Source organism: Calidris pugnax, unplaced genomic scaffold (assembly GCF_001431845.1).
Source record: "Calidris pugnax isolate Ruff unplaced genomic scaffold, ASM143184v1 scaffold27, whole genome shotgun sequence".
Taxonomy (NCBI): domain Eukaryota; kingdom Metazoa; phylum Chordata; class Aves; order Charadriiformes; family Scolopacidae; genus Calidris; species Calidris pugnax.
The window spans coordinates 3,412,002-3,418,969 of NW_015090893.1; the positions used below are offsets into that span (position 1 = coordinate 3,412,002).

Sequence of the window (6,968 nt, forward strand, 5' to 3'; positions counted from 1 at the left end):
GTTTACTTACAGCTCTAGTTACAAGTATGAAGTTTCAACTCATTCAAATATAATCCTATAAACCAGGAGTCGTATAAAACTTCCTCAAGACTGGTAGGAGTAGGCCAAAACAATTATTTCTCTGTGAGATTCATTAATAATCCTTTAGATGTTAGTGCCCAGTCAGCTATGTTGAAGTGGAAGAGAAAACTATTTTCCAGTCCTTTTATGGGCTTATGTTTTTGTGGATGTTCTCATGCAAAACTAGCTCACTCTCTCAAAAACCACAGACAACGATAAAAACATTTTCGGTGTCAAAACTCTGTAGAGAAAATAAGAAGAAATGCCTAGATGAGAAAACACGCTTCAAGAGACAGTTCTGTGTTCCAGGCTATACTCCTGACACACCATGACTTTCTGAATGTCCCCGGGCACAGAACCAAGACCAAACATACCAAGAACCTGCACACATGCACGTTCAATCCTGCACGCGTGTGAACACGAACTAAGATGAAAAGTTATTTTCTTTAAATACCTAATTCTTCAGTAATGGTGACAGTAGGTATCTACACAGTGACAGCAGAACTAGTCAAACAGCGTGCATTGATAAGCACTATTAATGAAAGTTTATTTATTTTAATATTCTTTAAGTGTATTAAGTTGCGTACCACTTGTTTTAATTTGGTTCAAAAACTCATTTAATGTTGCAAGTGTGAAGTGTGTAACATCCCTTCCTAGAGAATGTATTTTTACAAACTATGATGCATCTAATATTTAACTTTGCTTCTTTATTTCAATTGGTCTAAAGCCAACACCTCATTTTTGCCCCAGACTCCGATTCAAATGCAGCATTTCCTACGACATTGCCAAGATGCGTAGCAAGTAAACTTTTCAAGATCAAACGCCTTGTCTCTAGTGTCACCATTACATTTCTATATCACGTATCCTGCCTTTCTAAATACTCTTTTTTTTTTTATTGAAAAAGGTGCTTACCATTTTTTTAGAATGCAGTACAATGCTGGAGCACACTATTATGATAACTTATTTCACTACAGATAGCTGTGGTTTAAAGAGGTATTAGAAAAGTCACTAGACAATCCATACGTGCAAAAAGCTTTGGAAAAATCTTTTGTTCACATTTAATAGGACTTTCTATATTTTACTGTTTTTACATGCGTTTACATGTAAGCCCTATGCTACTATGTAAAAATAGCTTCAGAACAGAATTTGTAGTTTCCACTTAGATTTATTCATCTACATCCCTTTAAACTTACATTTTCCACAATATAGTTTACCTGTAGCACTGTATAGAGCCATTGAAAAACACAACAGAACCAACACTCCTAACTACTTTAGTTTAAGAAAAATTACTTTCCTAAACATTCTAATTTTTCTCCCCTAAAAAAAAATTAATTCGAAAAATACAGATTTTCATGTTCAGAGTTAAGGGAACACACGTAAAAATTCCCAGGAGACATTTAGATTCTTATGTAGCTACCAAAGAAGTACTCACATGGAGATGCCTCCGTTTGCTCTGGTACATATGCACACTGGTGTTAAAAGATGACTTCCAATGTTAAGGTGCTATGCTAAAATTTGGCAGACCTGGACTCATATCCACACTAAAGGCTTCTCTGAGTCTCCCAGACCGTGGCCCAAAAACTTTATGCTACCTGATGTCAATGTGCCCACAAAAGCCTTACATGAACAAAGATAAGCAAGAGAAGACAGTTGTGTTCCTCCCTCTTCTACTGCTTCCCCGAAATAGCACCTCAGCATAAAGCTCTATGCTGCTCTTGCTGACTGTGCCCCCTCTGCACACACAGCTAGGGTACAGGTACAGCACCGAGCTGCAACTGCTGCCTCTCCACAGATCCACACAGTACCTTCCAGAAGGACTTTACATAGAAGTTACTTCCGTACTCTTAAAGTGTTGCACTGACACGTTCATTAATGATTCGGATAGGGTCCCATACCCTTTTGAATGGTCCCTGGTGCTTTCCTTGTCTGTGGGGGCTGGAAAACAACTGATAAATCTGGAGAACTGTGATCCGCTGAAAGCTTTAAATGCTCCTGCTACAGACACAAAGGCAGCCACAGCGTGCCCCAAACTAGTATGAAAATCCTTCAAGAGCAGCTACTTGATATTTTTCACAAGTTTAACACACACTGTAGTCCCGAGGTTACAGTTAGTGTTTTGGCTAAACGTATGCATTCATATACCAAAGAAGTCCCTTAGGAACAAATCTAGAATGATGACTCTATTATCCAAAATCAAAAAGGGTGACATCTTGTTCTTACTTAAACTGCATTACTACTACTTCATTTGCATTATATATTAGAAAAAAAAAAAACAAAAAAACCAAAACCCTCACAAAACAAAAAAAATCCCCAAACCCCACTACCTCAGTGCATATTTGCTTTCCATTCATCAGCCAATATAACTTATCTTCTACAAAACCTGTTCCTGATTTAAAGAAAGAAGTGTGATGTAAGATCAGTTGTTTCCTTAACTATTACCCCAGGAGGTGTCCGAGTAGTGCCACTGGTGTAAGGCAGTATATGCATCATGTATCCACTCGTAACCTGCTCAGCTAAACCTCAGTTTGCAATTCAACGTTGTGCAGCTTCTTGCTAAAAATCTTACAATTACATCCCTATTTGAGTGACTACTAGGCTATTAATGTTCAGCAATAAACATGAAACTAGACAATTTATTACGATTTGGCACTGAATGTCAATCAATTCAACCAAAAAGAATCTATTTAAAAAATAATAAAAAATGAATAATAACTAAGCTTAACGTGCTTGCTGCTTATCCGAAAAGTCTATCTGATAATATTGAGTTAGTCAGCAAGGTGGATTTAGGACAATGTATTTGGACTTCAACAGCATTATGAGATCCCAATGCAGACCAATAATTGTGAGACAAAATTCAGCTAACAGAGAATGCCCCACAGTATTTTTAAATCCGTACGTGGATTAGATGAGACTGTATTGCAGAAAGCACTGTACATGTTGCTGTAGCCACTCAGTTCAGTGACTATCAATAAGGATCAAAACAAGGGGCTCTTTGAGGCTACAGAGATGACCAGGACACAAATTTAGTCCGGTCTGTGGTTGGAATGGCCTGATGCAGCCAGAGTCATTTCGCACTCGATCTCCTGCATAAACTAAAAGGTGACTGCACAGGATCTGTTTTGTGCAGTAAGAAATTAGAAAGATGAATCAGTACCAGTTGGTATGAAGGTTCCGAGATGTGATGCCTCAGGTCAGAAACTATGGACCAGTTCTGCGTATGTTTACTACCAGAAAAACTCTCTTTTCTATTGTACCACAGTAAGTGTTATATACTTACTTCCTCCTGATAAAGACCTTGTGAAATTATACGTAAAGTATAGTTTAAAAGACAAAAAATAGTCTGGAAAAAACTTGCCATTTCCATTATATACTAACCTTCTGAAAAAGCAACTCAGGACTAAGACATCTCTTATCAATCACTTTAGTAGAAATTAATTTAATTTATATTCTAAGGTTGCATTTCCTGTTACAGATTGAGGGCGGGGAAGGACAGACTTTTTAGACTATCTATTTATATAAAAGATTATTATTATTTAAAGGATCAGTCCAGTAATTTTTTGGTCTTATCTTTCAGCACGGAGTTCAGTGGTGCTGCTCCTATTGGTGCCTTTTGCCAAAAACATTAAGGATTGAGGGATTAAATGCACAGTAAACTGCAAACAAACACCAAACAGCTTTTCAAACATCAGTATATTGGCTTGAGTGGTCTAACAGTGGCTTGAGCTTTGTCTCCATCTAATTTGACCTTCAGTTTAGTTTGATCTCTCAGACAAGAAAGTCTAGACATTGACCTTGACTGAACTGAACAAACATTTTCCCTTTTCCATGTTGTTCTAAATAATTTGAAGCACAAGATCACAAATACAGCTTACACCATAACATTACTCTAACAGTAACACTGTTCACAAGAAATTTTGACTGCAGAAACATAAATGACAGTATTTGACAGGAAAATGCCAAAACCATGAGCATAATACATCACAAATTGATATATGCGTATTGCTAGATTTCTCAGAAATAAAAACGTTCTTTAAAAAGGCAAAGAAATAGAACTATTAGCACCCTCAAGCCAATGCTCCTACCACTGTTAGTCTCTGTGACCTAACAAGAGAAAGTGCCTCCTCTGTTTTCTCATGCAGCTCTTTGACTTTTAGTACAAAATATTAAAAATTAAAATACAGTTCAATTAGAGGAAAACATCACAAGTGATGGTCATGTGTTAATTTTCCCCAAGCTACATAAACAGTTAAAATCTGATAACACAGAAACACAATTGTTTTATCTTTCATTATCCACATGAAAAAATAAGCACATTGAGAATTAAAAGATTATTATTTTCATATAAGCATTGTCTTAGCAGGAATTTTTTTAAAATAAGCAGAATAAAAATTCAAACAGATTATCTGGATCAAAACTTGGGCTTTTTTTTAATATGCCGAACTTGTCTTAACAATTGGAAAAAAATACTTCTGTGAGTTTTTGGATGTTGCCAGGACAGTAAGAAACCTCAGCTAAAAAAGTTTTCCTCTCAAAACGAGTTAAAGCTCAGACCTTACAGCCGTTTTTTTGAATACCATACAATCTATATCAGTGTAATATATGAATAGTTCTTATTTATTACTCAGCGACTGAAACATCTCAGCATATGGGCCAAGCTAAATTAATCATCAACCTGGTTACTGATTTGTCCATGCACAGGAAAATGATGCCCAAATACACTGGTTTATATATTTTAAAACTTCACAATGCAAAAAAAGCCACCTATATTTAGCTTGTCACCCCCCTGTAAAAATCCACTTTACCTTGCACTTGCATAAGCCCGTAGAAAAATACCTGTCATCGTTCCATAAGGTGGAAATTCACCAGTTTCTCAAATCAGTATGATTTTAATGATAATTCAAACATCTTGAAGAAAGAATCACCTCTCTAAATTGTTCTGAAGTTTGAGGAAAAACTTTGAGACTGCACAACCAAGGTTAGCTATTAAACTTGCATAAAGTAACCATATTAACAGGTGATATTACTTTATCATTAACTCTGCACTTAACAAACAAAGACTACTTTTTAAAATACATCAGATTTTAAGCAGCCTTCCATAAAGTGCTCTATGAGGACGTTAGATAACTACACATACTTATTGACAGCTTGCATTCCGTGCTGTTTCAGTCAAGCTTAATTTTCTTAAATTGCTACAATACTACTACTACCTCTAGGCTTTACTTCTCCAGAGTGCATGCATTTTGAATTTCTTTTATCTTATTATCATCTTTTAAGTATACAACTAAATATTATAAACGAAGTACCCTTTAATCTCATGTTCCTGCATTTCAATTCTATTATAATACCTGTTTTCTCCATATAATACAAGGTTTGGTAAATTTAAACAAGTACAAGCCAAACATTGTATAGACAAACATATAAATATTTATGTACACACATACACACACAGAGACAATACATGCCATTACATTTTGAGCCTTTTAAAAGGACAGAACACTTAAGTATGGAAATAAAATTAAAAAAGCAAAGCATAAAAGTCACATACTAAGACATCCGTAGTATTAAATCAGCTGAAATTGCTACAGCTAAATGTTTACACTAGCATTGACAAGCATCCTAACAAGAAGTGTTGAAAAAGGAGTCTGGTTCAGAGATAAGGAGTTAAGAGCTCCATCCGCATCCATTAAACCACCTTATTTAAATTTCAGTTTGAGTGTATGCAAGAAACAAAATAGTATCTTGTCAAACTGCCACTCCATGCAAGGGCTAAGAGGGACTTGGTGTGGTGTTAGCAGAGGTGGGTACATTGTCTCAGCAATGTATGCGATCCATGCCAGCAATCTCTCCCTCCACGGCTATGAATTTATTATTAAGTGCAATTTCGAAGCAGCTCAATCGCAGGGCTATATGTGAACCAGCAAAGCACTTCTATGTTTATTATCTTTGCAAACAACGTAATATTATTGTCCCTTACTGCTTCCTGCAAATCTGCAGCAATGATGCAAAGCAGCCTTTTTTTTTTTTTTTTTTTTTTTTTAATTCCCTTTCAGAATACAAATGCCTGCTTTCTCTTATTTCTGTCAGTTCTTAGCCCAGACGCACTGTGGACAACAGTTTCAGAAAAGGCGATACCTTTCCACATTGTTGGCAAAAACTGAGGGGAAAAAAAAATTGTACTTCAATCCCAGAAGAAAGGGGGAAAAGGAAAAAAAAATAAAATAATAATAAGGAAGCAGCTTAAAGAACAGAGGCAACCGTGAAAAATAAAAGAAATACCAGCGATCGCGGATGAGAATTAACGGGCAGGAGAGCAGCGGCAGCACTTATTGCAGAGGCAGAGAATCCTCTTTCCCTGGAACTCACGCAACTAATGACCTCTCCGCGCGCGGAGGGAAGGGCTGCAGCACATTAAAACACCGTGAAAAATAAAAGAAATACCAGCGATCGCGGCTGAGAATTAACGGGCAGGAGAGCAGCGGCAGCACTTATTGCAGAGGCAGAGAATCCTCTTTCCCTGGAACTCACGCAACTAATGACCTCTCCGCGCGCGGAGGGAAGGGCTGCAGCACGCGCAGCGCCCGCCGCCCGCTCCCGCACACGCGGAGCACAAGTTGTCAACTCCGGGAACGCAATTACCGACGGGGAGGCGAGAGGGGGGCAGGCAGGAGGGAAGGGACCTACATAGACAGACCCGCGGCAGCTCCGGGAGAGCCCTCGGCATGTAGGCGAGTAAGAAGTGAAGAGCATTTACCGGCAGCAGCAGCAGGTTGAGCAGCCCGAGCGCCTCACACCGCCTCCGGGAGACAACTTAGCACCGGTGCGGATTCCTTCACTGACGAGGGACACCCCTTCCCTTCCCTTCGCTCTCCCGTCCCGTCCCTCCCCGAGGAGCGGAGCACTGGAGCAGC

At 38.2% G+C, this 6,968-nt stretch overlaps 1 protein-coding gene across 1 annotated transcript in view; it reads right to left on the reverse strand.

Annotated features, from left to right (window-relative positions):
- Positions 1-6,906, reverse strand: part of LOC106891287 (teneurin-2-like) — a 195,190-nt gene extending 188,284 nt beyond the window's left edge. Inside the window, exon 1 of the mRNA XM_014947737.1 lies at positions 6,812-6,906. The gene's annotated coding sequence lies outside the window, so the exon portion shown is untranslated. The remainder of the gene's footprint in view (positions 1-6,811) is intronic.
- Between the last annotated feature and the right edge of the window lie 62 nt (positions 6,907-6,968).